Here is a 14,339-nt window from a genome sequence, read left to right as displayed (position 1 = left end):
ATACTTACCTGCGCCGGCACGCTCCTTTTGCAGGCGCGCGTTCCTCTCTCTTCTGACTCATCGCAGCTTCCTGGTTCTCGCTGCGTGCGTGTGCGCACCTCGCACTCCTTGTTTCATCTGCGCACGCGTACTTCCTCTTTTGATATACAGGCGCTTTGTACCTCCTCTCTGTAACCCTGGAGGACCCAGACCCGGAAGTCCTTCTGCACACCATGTATTTAAGGTAAACCTTCTGCTGCTCTTTGCCTGATTGTCATTTGTGCTTCTCCTGACCCAGGCCCTGTATCTCTGTCCAGTCCATGCCTGCCCTGTGTTTCTGCCATATCTCTGCCCAGTCCACGTCTGCCCTGTGTCTCCGCCATATCTCTGTCCAGTCCACGCCTGCCCTGTTTCTCCGCCATATCTCTGCCCAGTCCACGTCTGCCCTGTGTCTCCGCCATATCTCTGTCTAGTCCATGCCTGCCCTGTGTTTCCGCCATATCTCTGTCCAATCCTAGCCTGTCCTATGTCTCCGTCATATCCTATCTGCCCCGTGTCTCAGTCCTATCCTGCCAACTCTGCGTCTCTGTTCTTCTCAGCCTGTTCTGCATCTTCCCTCTTACGTTTGAATCTCCTACCACCTGTTCCCGGGTATCAGCTTCTGCGGCAATAATCTCCCTTGGGCCTGCCCCTAATGCTCCCTGTATTGGGGGTGGTCTACCAGGTCAGCTCACCCTTGGGAGGTTCGTTGTCGTGGATCTGCAGGTTCACTCTAGGAGTTCCTAAAACCTCACACTATTCAGCAGGGCTGGCCTTGCTTCCAATGTGTAACACAAAGGAGTATGGGGCACAAAATGCATATTCTGAAGTGGATTTTCATGGGCCCATACATTATGTGGGTTTCAAGGCCTAATGGGGTGCATATGACTATGCAGCAGGGCTGGCCTTCCTGCCAATGTATAAAACAAAGGAGTATGGAGCACAAAATGCATATTGTGAAGTGGATTTTCATGGGCCCATCCAGTATGTGGGTTCCAAGGCCTAGTGGGGTGCATATGACTATGCAGCAGGGCTCGCCTTCCTGCCAAAGTATATAACAAAGGAGTATGGAGCACAAAATTCACATTGTGAAGTGGATTTTCATGGGCCCATACAGTATGTGGGTTCGCATTCCAGAAAAAAACGCAGCATGTTCATTCTGTATGTGTAATCGCGGCGATTCCACATACATAGGAATGCACTGATCCCCTTACTTCCCGCATGTGGCTATGCCCACCATACGGGAAGTAAGCGGATCATGGGCGGATGGTACCCATATGGTTGGGAACCATATACCTGTACCAAAAAAAGAATTAAAATAAAAAATCATTATGTTCTCACCTTCTGGCAGCCCCCGCAGCCTTCCCGCTCCTCGCAATGCTCCCGTTCCCAGTAATGCCTCGTGGCAATGACCTGTGATGACGTAGCGGTCTCGCGTGATACTACGTCATCTAGGGTCATTGCTGCGAGGCATTATTGGGAACGGGAGCTAGCTGCTGAGAGCATCGTGAGTATCGGGAAGGCTGCGGGGGCCACCGGAAGGTGAGAATATCATGATTTTTTAAATAGTTTTTATCATTTTTACCATTATATCTTTTTACTATTGATGCTGCATAGGCAGCATCAATAGTAAAAAGTTGGTCACACTTGTCAAACACTATGCTTGACATGTGTGACCAACCTGTCAATCAGTTTTCCAAGCTATGCTACAGATCACTTGTAAAATGCTAGTGTTTAGCGGGAAAACGTATGCCAATTCCGCATGCGTTATACCCGCGGCAGGGAGTTGCGGAATGGCCGCAGAAATTTCCGTGGCAATTCCGGAAGTGTGCACATAGCCTGAATGTTATGTAAAATGTTCCTAATAAAAGCTTCATCTTAATCCACAAGAAAAGCAAACTCCCACTCGGATCTGTCATCTGTTAACTGAAATATAGGGGGCTTCCACATTACTGGTGGCACAAAGACTCTGGAAAAGCAAAATGGCTCCTCACCCTCCAAAGGAAATCCAAAGAATTCTGGGCTCCCAAATCAAATGAGCCCCTCCCTTCTGAGTCCTAGTGTTTCTAAACTACATTTAGTTCAACTCTTCAGAAAGAATCAGCATTTGGTGATTAACCCCTTCACCCCCAGAGCTTTTTTCATTTTTCGCTCTCCTTCTTTCCAGAGCCATAACTTTTTTATTTTTCTGTCAATATGGCCATGTGGGAGCTTATTTTTTTGCGGAATGAGTTGTACTTTTGAACAATACCATTGGTTTTACCATGTCTTGTAACAAAAATTGGGGAAAAAATCCAAGTGCGATGAAATTGCAAAAAAAGTGCAATCCCACACTTGTTTTTTGTTTGGCCTTTTTGCTAGGTTCACTAAATGCTAAAACTAACCTGCCAATATGATTCTCCAGGTCATTACAAATTTATAGACACCAAACATGTCTAGGTTCTCTTTTATCTCAGTGGTAAAAAAAAATCCAAATTTTGCTAAAAAAAAAAATACCGGTAGCGTCTCCAATTTTCGTGATCTGGGGTCAGGTGAGGGCTTATTTTTTTTGTGTGCCGAGCTGACGTTTTTAATTATACTACTTTTGTGCAGATACGTTCTTTTGATCGCCCATTATTGCAATTTAATGCAATGTTGCGGCGACAAAAAATACATAACTTTGGCTTTTTGATTTTTTTTCTCGCTACGCCATTTAGCGATCAGGTTAATTTTTTTTTATTGATAGATCGGGCGATTCTGAATGCGGCGATACCAAATATGTAGGTTTGAGTTTTTTTTATTGTTTTACTTGGATTGGGGCAAAAGGGGGAACTCTAATTTTTTAAAATATTGTTAAACACTTTTTTTTAACATTTTCGCATCGATGACTCTCGATCATGTGATGGGGTCAGCGGTGCGAGCACTTCCAGACGCGCGGCCAGAGATTGACAGAGGCATTTAACTAGTTAATGGGCGCGGGCAGATCGCAATTCCACTAGTGCCCATTGGGCGCACATGTCAGCTCAACGCCGGAGCCCACCTCAAAGCGGGTGTTCTGCCAGCTGACATACTATTCCGTTAATATTTATTACCGCTTGCCTAAGGCAAATAAACTTTAACTAAAGATTCTAAAATGAGTATTAAAATGTAACTTTTGTTTATAAACCTAATGTAATCATGTGCAATAAGATTAAAAACACAACGTTGTATGAGTCGCTATATATGATTTACAGTCCTCGGCTCAAGAAGCTGAACGGATATTGCTTTTAGAGTGTCAATAATTTTATGTTCCTTGGAGGACATCTCCTCCTGATTTGACAATATTTCACCTGTATCTAGATAGATATGGTCAGCTCAGTAGGACCCACCATAGGAAATGGGACTAGTCAGTAATTAGTAATGGCTCATCTTATTGGCTCATATTGTTCTATAGAGCTTCATTATCGTATTCGGGTTATCACCAAACCCCTTAATGTATCTGTTATTAATAGCTTCAATCTGTTAGTCGCAGAGCTGTAGGAGAGATCAGTGCAACATAGGGTCTTATCTGAGGAGTTTGGCTTCGATAAAATCAAAATTACGCTCACCTTTTATGAGTCTTTATAAAGCATGTAATCAAGCACATGAACTCCAGCAGATCCATGGGTCAATAAATGACCAAACAATATCCAGGAAAGAAAAGATAGTTTTGTGGGTGATTTATGCTCTTGCTGATCTATGATGAAATGTACATCCCAGATTGTCAAATGGATAGTGGTTTATTCTACGCATTTCAAAGTACAAAAGACTTCTTCATCAGGAAGACCACAAGTAAAGACATTTTGTGCTTTGAAACGCATAGAATAAACCACTATCCATTTGACACCCGGTCCAGAAATTCATAACCCCACTGACATAGCTGAAGCATTTCCTTGCTATTATAACTCTCTCTATAATATCCATGGACATGCCACCTAATATTTTTCAAACAAAAATTGACAAATATATTATGGACACTGCCCTTCCTTCCTTTCAGGCGCCTGAGCAGGAGGTACTAGACAAATCTATCACTGAACAAGAGATTAGAAAAGCAATTAAATAATTCCCTATCGGGAGGAGTCCTGGGTCAGATGGATTCAATAATAGATTTTTGCTCCCCAGTTATTACCATTTTTAGCCCATGTGTTCAATATTATCTCAGAAGACTCCCCCTTTACCCCCCAATCCATTGAGGCTCATATATCGGTTTTATCAAAGACAGAAAAAGAACTAAATGTCTGCACTAATTTTCATCCAATATCATTAATTAATGTAGACGTCAAAATATTGTCCAAAACTATTTCAACCCGGCTCTTCCCCTACCTACCCTCAATTGTTAGCTACGATTAGGTCGGCTTTGTTAAGGGTAGAGAAGCTAATGATAATACACTGTTATTAATTTCACATGCATAAAAACAGGAGATCCCAATGTGCCTTGTTTCTCGACACTGAATAGAATAGAATGCTTTGGACTTTCTTGAAGATCACTCTACGACAAATTGGGTTGGCTCTAAAATTCTATCATCATACACTGACCTTAAAGCAATAGTCAGGGTAAACGACCTTCTATATGACACATTTTGTATTAAAAATGGGACGAGGCAAAGGTGTTCCTTATGACCTCTCCTATATACATTGGTGATGGAACATTTAGTGGCAGCATTACGTAGAAATTCAGATATTCTTGAAGTTACTATAGGCTCACATCACTATAAACTAGCTCTATATGCAGATGAACTGTTGTTCTACGTTTCAGACCCAATGATCTCATTTCCCTCGATAATAAAGGAATTTGAAGAATTTGGCCATGTAAGCAATTTTAAAGTAAACCGCTTTTTGTTTCAGAAGCCATGAACATAACTGACATAAAAACTAATTTCTAATTTTCCCTTTAAGGGGCAGAAAGAAGCAATTAAGTTCCTGGGTACACAATTTCTGGGGAATTCGGATGATCTGTATCATTTAAATTATATCCCTGTCCTTGAACAAACTCTACAAAATCTAATGAATTATAACTTGAAACCCTTATCCTGGTTTAGTCGTATTAATGTGATCAAAATGGATATTTTGCCAAAACTCATTTATATATTCCAGACCGTTCCTGTCTGCGTTCCTCGGACCATTATCTCCCGTCTTAAAAAGCAAGCTTGTATGGGGAACGTCGAGGCCTAGGATATGTTTTAAAATATTGTGTTGTCTCAAGAATAAAGGTGGTATGAGTTTGCCAGATCTAAATAATACCATGTGCCCACGATTCCTATGAGAGCAGTGGACTGATTCAAGTCTGTAGAACTTAAGCAATGGGTGAAACTGGAAGGGGACCTCTATCTCTGGATACTCACATCTCTACTAGTGATGAGCGAGTATACTCGTTGCTCGGGTTTTCCCGAGCATGCTCGGATGATCTCCGAGTATTTGTTAGTGCTCAGAGATTTAGTTTTTGTCGCCTCAGCTGCATGATTTATGGCTGCTGGACAGTCTGAATACATGTAGGAATTCCCTAACAAACAGGCAATCCTTACATGTATTCAGCCTGTCTAGCAGCCGTAAATCATGCAGCTGCAGCAAAGAAAACGAAATATCTGAGCACTAACAAATACTCGGGACATGCTCGGGAAAACCCAAGCAACGAGTATACTAGCTCATCACTACCTTAAATCAACAAAATACATGAACAAAATTAACAATTACCAATACTCACTCAACACTTTTTGAAAACATGGGATCAAGACTTAATCTTATCATCTATATCATGTACGTTGGGTTAATGTCCCTGTTTGACAGCCCTGATTTCCCCCTGCTTCAGATGCGGACTTATTTCTAATCTATTTCTTATCTGCTGCAGTTGGATTGAGACTTTTTTTATAGCATCAGCCTTTCTTCCTTCCTTTGAAAAATTGGAAAACTCTGCTGAAAATGACAATACAGAAATCTTTATTACATATAATGACATTTTTTTTTTAAAGACATAAGGGTTGTAAGGTAGTACACACATGGTACACTCTAGTACAGATATGGCATGAATTCATACAATAAAGAATATTATTTTACATCTAAAGTAAGTTTTCTTTATACAGTAGGTCATATACTATGTCTTCAGATCACATCACAAGTATAAAAATTCAGAAAATCATTACTCATGGACTATAATAAAGTTTCATTGTAGAAAAAGACATGCAAAAGTGAGTTTAAAGATGCTCCAATAGTGCAGGGTGACCATCACAACAAGGCACATAGAGAGTTAAGCAGACATAGTATTTACCACTAAGGCTAGTTTCACACTAGCGTTCGGCAGGGCTGCGGATGAAATCCTTCTTCCTCCGTTAAGCCCCGCCCATCGCCGCGCCTCTTCTTTCAGCTCTGCCTACGTTTGTATGCGTCCTACGTACCTATGTTTAGCATTGGGTACGCACACCATGCGGATGTATGCGGATGCCTCAGTATGCGTCGTCTTGACACTGCGCTGACCTGCGTCGAATGCAACATGTTGCATTTTGTTGCAGTTGGCGCAGGATCAAAATGATGCATGGGAAGGCATCCGCATGGCCTGTGTACCCAATGTTAAAGATAGGGTATGCAGGACGCATGCAGACGTAGGCGGAGCTGAAGGAAGAGGAGAGGCAGCAGGCGGGGCTTAACGGAGGAAGAAGGATTTCATCCACTGCCCTGTCGAACGCTAGTGTGAAACTAGCCTAAATCTGTACCAGTGGACCACCTACAGAGACTACTTAACACGCGTTTCGCCATAGTTTCCGCCGACACCCAAACACAATATTTGTTGCTGATCATAATCCAAACCAAATTTTCAAAAATCCGCTCAAGTCTAGTAGTAGGAACCCAAAGATAATACCCACACCCCTCTTTTGCTGAAGAAATTCCTTTTGGGCTTGAAGAAGAGGGGCATAAAGGGGGTACTGTAGTGCTGGCCTCCTTGCGTGCCTCCGCTTCTTCACATCTGGCAAGGAAGGTGACTTACTCACTCACTGACCGCCAGCCCGCATCTTCTGCCTCTGTAAGGGGTGTACCGGGACGGGGTGATGCTCCACTCTCTTTCCTCATGTTGATATTACCTTGTTTGAATAATTGTATATATAATTACATGATGCTGCTATGTGTATACAGTATATATATCTATGTGTTGTGTAGAAAGGGACAGTGAAGTTATAGGATTAGCCACTAGAGGATGGCATAGTAGGATATGAATAGGAGTTTAGTATAACCATTAGTTAACTTAGGATGGGCCTACTGTGAGTAAGATAGAAATATTTCCTTATTGGAGTTCAGCAGGGCAAGGGAGCCCAGACAGCCCAGGAGGGCCAGAGAGCCAAGGCAGTCCTGTAGGGCCCTAAAGCCCGGGGCAGCACAGTGGGCACCGCAATGTTTGCAAGATAGGAGCCCAGTCATCCAGAGCTTGGGAACTGACAAATTACAGCTGCACAGGAACGCAGGTGGCTCTAACATGTGGCAGCTTACTACATGGGCAGAAGCCCTTATGTCTGTTGAGAAACGAACAAAGGAATCCTAAAAGTAGTAAAGCTGGACAGGGAGGACGCTGCGGTCCCAGACAAGATGACACAACCCAGGAACATGCTGAAGGACATGAGGGAGAGCACAGGGAAAGTGAAGGATATAAGCTGTGTAGAATCCTATGTCGATGCTGTAATTGATTTAGACATGAAGGAAACCAGAAAAGTTACTCATTACTCATTGCCGTGATGTGGCAGTGGGCTTCATACAGTCCGATCATAATGGTAAACTAAGAACCTCATGTTCAGTTATGTAAATTGTTGCCTAGCGGCTTTAGATCAACGTATGATTTTTGGAGGTGAGTTCATGCTCTTTTTTTTGTGCAAAGCATGTTTTTGTCTCTTTCTTGGACTAGCACTCCTCCCATTTGGCACAGGTGATTTTAATTAGCAGGAGACTGCAAAGTAAGGGGTCTAGCCTATTTTGGCTCTCACTGAAGAGCTGGAGGAAGGAGAGTTTCAGGGCTCCTTTCATTTTGGTGTGGGTGCTGTCAGTGTCACTGTGGCTGTGGTCGCCGCACAGCTCTGCTCCATTAGGGCGGTAGGACTGTCTGATCAGAATGTTAAATTAAGAACCTCATGTTCAGTTATTTAAATTTTTGCCTAGCGGCTTTAGATCAACGTATGATTTTCGGAGGTGCGGTCCATGCTCTTTTTTTTTTTTTCTTTTTGTGCAAACTCATTTAAAGTTAGATCTGGATTCTGTCTCTATTTGTGTGCAATCTTCAGGAGTGAGCCTGCAACAAACCAGAGGCGGCCCTGATGGTTTGGAGAATGATGAGACAGGTACGCTGACAAGGGGAAATTGTATGTATGCGGCGGGAGACCAGGGCATGATTGAGCAATATGTCAGCCACGACTATGGCTCTGGCTCCACTCACACCTCTACTCCTGCTCCACAGAGTTTCAGCATGTCTAGCAGATTCCTTTGCAGTGCGCTAAAAGCTCGTTAGCTCTCTGTCTCTTAAAGACTCTCCTAAATTGTCGCATGCCAATAGCTGGAAGACACTTATTATTTAAGATGCCTCCACCTGTTGGGAAGTGTCTGAGCAATGATTATTAAAAGTTAGTTAATACTTGCCTGCCTGCTGTTAGGTCTCTGTGGAGACACAGAGGTCAGTGGGTGCTCTCTGTTGTGAATTCTGTTGTCGAACTCCCTCCTGTGGTCGTGAATGGTACTTCGGCGAGCTCTGTCTATGGACTCCCTCTGGTGGCTGTGAGTGGAGCTGCTGCTTCTGAGGTTCCTTACACAGGTGACGTGGTTTATCCTGTGGTTGGCTGCTCTATTTAACTCCACTCAGATCGTTACTCCATGCCAGCTGTCAATGTTCCTGCATTGGTTCAGTTCGCTCCTGGATCTTTCTGGTTACCTGTTTGCTCCAGCAGAAGCTAAGTCCCTGATAGTTATAATTTGTTCATTGTTTTCTTGTCCAGCTGGATATCATGATTCTGCCTTGCTAGCTGGAAGCTTTGGGATGCAGAGTGCCATCTCCGTACCGTTAGTCAGTGCGGAGGTCTTTTTGCACACTCTGCGTGGTCTTTTGTAGTTTTTGTGCTGACCGCAAAGTTACCTTTCCTATCTTCTGTCTGTTTAGTAAGTCTGGCCTCCCTTTGCTGAAATCTGTTTCATTTCTGTGTTTGTGACTTCATCTTAACTCACAGTCAATATATGTGAGGGGGCTTCCTTTACCTTTGGGGAATTTCTCTGAGGCAAGGTAGGCTTTATTTTCTTTCTCTAGGGCTAGCTAGCTCTTAGGCTGTGAAGAGACGTCTAGGGAGTGTCAGGAACGTTCCACGGCTATTTCTAGTGTGTGTGATAGGATTAGGGGTTGCGGTCAACAGAGCTCCCACATCCCAGAGCTTGTCCTGTGTCAGTTTAACTATCAGGTCGTGCCGGGTGCTGCTAACCACCAGGTCCATAACAGCTCTCGTCCGCTGGCCCGGCTGTCTTAAGAAACAATGCATAGACCAGGGCTCATACCACTAAACACCCTCGCTCTCTTCCCATGGGCAGAACACTACTCAGACAACACAGGGTGAGGGTAAAACAGTGTGGCAATAATTTATTGAACCACCAACAATATTGTGCATATGCTTTTGTGCATACAGAACTGTCCCAGCAAATACCCAAGATGGTGCGATTTACAGAGTCTCACCCTTCCTCTGACTCGGTGGGATAAGTGCTGCTTCCAGTGCCGAATACCCCCACTAGTGGCTCCACTCATGCTCGAGGTACACCAGCTTCCTACCGTTTCCATGGTCCGGCTGCGAGTTATAGGGTAACGGGTTCGCCGACTCAGCTACCTCCTAATTCCAGCCACTATCTTTGGATCCTTCCTTGGAACGGTTTTGTATAAGCTGGTTGACCACATACACGATTCTCAGCCCGGGGGCCCCTTACTGCTATCTGCAGATTTATCCCCCATGGCCTGTAATACTCTGCTCCCATGTCCTGCCCTTGGACAAGCTGCCCGGATGCCTGACAGAACCAGGAAGTATCTGTCCTATACCCCCCTGTTCTGTGCTGCTCTGCTGTGTGACTCCTCCCATCTGCTTAACCCCTATTCTGCCTGTATCTAACACTTCTATCTATTCTATGCTATCCTATGCTCTATCTCTACTGTGCCCCTCTATTCTAATCCCAATATGGTGCTGTCCTGCACTACTTACTATTTATCTCGAAGCTAAAGCACAATACATCACATTACAGTATATGACAAATACATTACAGTGCACACAATAGCAAAACATTAGTAAAACATCCGGGTGCCGCACGTGACACATGTGCTTGGTGTTAAGGAGAGAGGAAGCACACGAGGGTCCCTGCCAGGTCCTTACGGTATTACAGTTCTTAAGGTACTGAATGGTAAAAGTCTGACCCGTTGAAAGAGGCATACAGTTTTTACATTTATGTACATGATCATAAGAAACGTATTTACTACTACAACATTTAAAAAAAAAATCAAAGAAAGCAAGGTATCTATGATCTTTTTGGTATTTTGTTTGAATAAGCTTGTTTGAATTAGCTATCAATCCTAATATCAACCTTTTCTTCTACATATCTAATACCTGTATTTTGTATAATGTTAGTAAGTTTATTATGTTGGTTCAGGATAGGTAGATATTTTTTAATGATTGGTATAATATCATAATATTGAGGGCTGTATTGAGTAGAAAAAGTGATGACATTATTATTATTATTTTTTTGCTTGATTTATATTTATTTCTTCTATTATTGTTATTTTTATGGTTTTTGGGAATTATTTTTTTTATGAAATATCACCTTTCATTATATTCTCACAATAGTATGGTCACTACTATAATCCAAAAAATCACATCTGTTAATTTCCAATACTTGTTTAAAAGCATTATTCAGATTAATTTGTTTATAACCTCTGTTTTTCAGTCTACATACCACCATATCAGATTCCATAGCGAAATCGTCCGTTCGAGAAAAGTTTCTATTTGTGCAAATGAGTACTGTCTGCACCAGTACCAGCGGCCATCCTGTCTCCTGTCCTGCCTGGGACACACTATCCGAACCAGTGTCTCTGACTCTTTGGGTCAGTTGCTACTGTTCCAGACACTGCCCATGAATGGTACCTGGCAGATACCTGCCACTCAAGCCTGACCTCACCGTCAGAGGCTCCGGTAAATGCCAGGTAGCTGCTCAGTTACGCCCCTCCAGGGTAAGCCCGGCACCTAGTGCGGTAGATCCACCATCCAAAGGAGTTACAACCCCGTTTAGTGGCACATGGAAGGCTCAAAAGGGTGCAAGTTTATAATATGTAGGTGGAGTGGGAAATTATATATCTGCAGGACATCTATTCTATCAATTATATATTTCCATCATCTCTCCCTGTATAAGATTGCTTTCTTAGTTCTGTATATAAGATTGCTTTCTTAGCTCTGTATATAAGATTGCATTCTTAGTTCTGTATATAAGATTGCTTTCTTAGTCCTGTATATAAGATTGCTTTCTTAGTTCTGTATATAAGATTGCTTTCTTAGTTCTGTATATAACATTGCTTTCTTAGTTCTGTACATAAGATTGCTTTCTTAGTCCTGTATATAAGATTGCTTTCTTAGTTCCGTATATAAGATTGCTTTCTTAGTTCCGTATATAATATTGCTTTCTTAGTTCTGTATATAAGATTGCTTTCTTAGTTCTGTATATAAGATTGCTTTCTTAGTTCTGTATATAATATTGCCTTCTTAGTTCTGTATATAAGATTGCTTTCTTAGTTCTGTATATAAGATTGCTTTCTTAGTTCCGTACAGTGGGGCAAAAAAGTATTTAGTCAGTCAGCAATAGTGCAAGTTCCACCACTTAAAAAGATGAGAGGTGTCTGTAATTTACATTATAGGTAGACCTCAACTATGGGAGACAAACTGAGAAAAAAAGATCCAGAAAATCACATTGTCTGTTTTTTTAACATTTTATTTGCATATTATGGTGGAAAATAAGTATTTGGTCAGAAACAAACAATCAAGATTTCTGGCTCTCACAGACCTGTAACTTCTTCTTTAAGAGTCTCCTCTTTCCTCCACTCATTACCTGTAGTAATGGCACCTGTTTAAACTTGTTATCAGTATAAAAAGACACCTGTGCACACCCTCAAACAGTCTGACTCCAAACTCCACTATGGCGAAGACCAAAGAGCTGTCAAAGGACACCAGAAACAAAATTGTAGCCCTGCACCAGGCTGGGAAGACTGAATCTGCAATAGCCAACCAGCTTGGAGTGAAGAAATCAACAGTGGGAGCAATAATTAGAAAATGGAAGACATACAAGACCACTGATAATCTCCCTCGATCTGGGGCTCCACGCAAAATCCCACCCCGTGTGGTCAGAATGATCACAAGAACGGTGAGCAAAAATCCCAGAACCACGTGGGGGGACCTAGTGAATGAACTGCAGAGAGCTGGGACCAGTGTAACAAGGCCTACCATAAGTAACACACTACGCCACCATGGACTCAGATCCTGCAGTGCCAGACGTGTCCCACTGCTTAAGCCAGTACATGTCCGGGCCCGTCTGAAGTTTGCTAGAGAGCATTTGGATGATCCAGAGGAGTTTTGGGAGAATGTCCTATGGTCTGATGAAACCAAACTGTAACTGTTTGGTAGAAACACAACTTGTCGTGTTTGGAGGAAAAAGAATACTGAGTTGCATCCATCAAACACCATACCTACTGTAAAGCATGGTGGTGGAAACATCATGCTTTGGGGCTGTTTCTCTGCAAAGGGGCCAGGACGACTGATCCGGGTACATGAAAGAATGAATGGGGCCATGTATCGTGAGATTTTGAGTGCAAACCTCCTTCCATCAGCAAGGGCATTGAAGATGAAACGTGGCTGGGTCTTTCAACATGACAATGATCCAAAGCACACCGCCAGGGCAACGAAGGAGTGGCTTCGTAAGAAGCATTTCAAGGTCCTGGAGTGGCCTAGCCAGTCTCCAGATCTCAACCCTATAGAAAACCTTTGGAGGGAGTTGAAAGTCCGTGTTGCCAAGTGAAAAGCCAAAAACATCACTGCTCTAGAGGAGATCTGCATGGAGGAATGGGCCAACATACCAACAACAGTGTGTGGCAACCTTGTGAAGACTTACAGAAAACGTTTGACTTCTGTCATTGCCAACAAAGGATATATTACAAAGTATTGAGATGAAATTTTGTTTCTGACCAAATACTTATTTTCCACCATAATATGCAAATAAAATGTTAAAAAAACAGACAATGTGATTTTCTGGATTTTTTTTTCTCAGTTTGTCTCCCATAGTTGAGGTCTACCTATGATGTAAATTACAGACGCCTCTCATCTTTTTAAGTGGTGGAACTTGCACTATTGCTGACTGACTAAATACTTTTTTGCCCCACTGTATATAATATTGCTTTCTTAGTTCTGTATATAAGATTGCTTTCTTAGTTCTGTATATAAGATTGCTTTCTTAGTTCTGTATATAAGATTGCTTTCTTAGCTCTGTATATAATATTGCTTTCTTAGTTCTGTATATAAGATTGCTTTCTTAGTTCTGTATATAACATTGCTTTCTTAGTTCTGTATATAACATTGCTTTCTTAGTTCTGTATATAAGATTGCTTTCTTAGTTTTGTATATAAGATTGCTTTCTTAGTCCTGTATATAAGATTGCTTTCTTAGTCCTGTATATAAGATTGCTTTCTTAGTTCTGTATATAAGATTGCTTTTTTATCCTGTATATAAGATTGCTTTCTTGGTTCTGTGTATAAGATTGCTTTCTTAGTTCTGTATATAAGATTGCTTTCTTAGTTCTGTATATAAGATTGCTTTCTTAGTCCTGTATATAAGATTGCTTTCTTGGTTCTGTATATAAGATTGCTTTCTTATCCTGTATATAAGATTGCTTTCTTAGTTCTGTATATAAGATTGTTTTCTTAATTATGTTTATAAGATTGTTTTCTTAGATCTGTATATAAGATTGCTTTCTTAGTTTTGTATATGATTGCTTTCTTAGTTCTGCATATAAGATTGCCTTCTTAGCTCTGTATATAAGATTGCATTCTTAGTTCTGTACATAAGATTGCTTTCTTGTTTCTGTGTATAAGATTGCTCTCTTTGTTCTGTGTATAACATTGCTTTCTTAGTTCTGTATATAGGATTGCTTTCTAGGTTCTGTATATAAGATTGCTTTCTTAGTTCTGTATATAAGATTGCTTTCCTAGCTCTGTATATAAGATTGCTTTCTTAGTTCTGTATATGATTGCTTTCTTAGTTCTGTATATAAGATTGCTTTCTTAGTTCTGTATATAAGAT

The sequence above is a fragment of the Ranitomeya imitator genome, chromosome 2, assembly GCF_032444005.1.
Source record: "Ranitomeya imitator isolate aRanImi1 chromosome 2, aRanImi1.pri, whole genome shotgun sequence".
Classification (NCBI taxonomy): Eukaryota; Metazoa; Chordata; class Amphibia; order Anura; family Dendrobatidae; genus Ranitomeya; species Ranitomeya imitator.
This window is presented reverse-complemented; position numbering follows the sequence as displayed.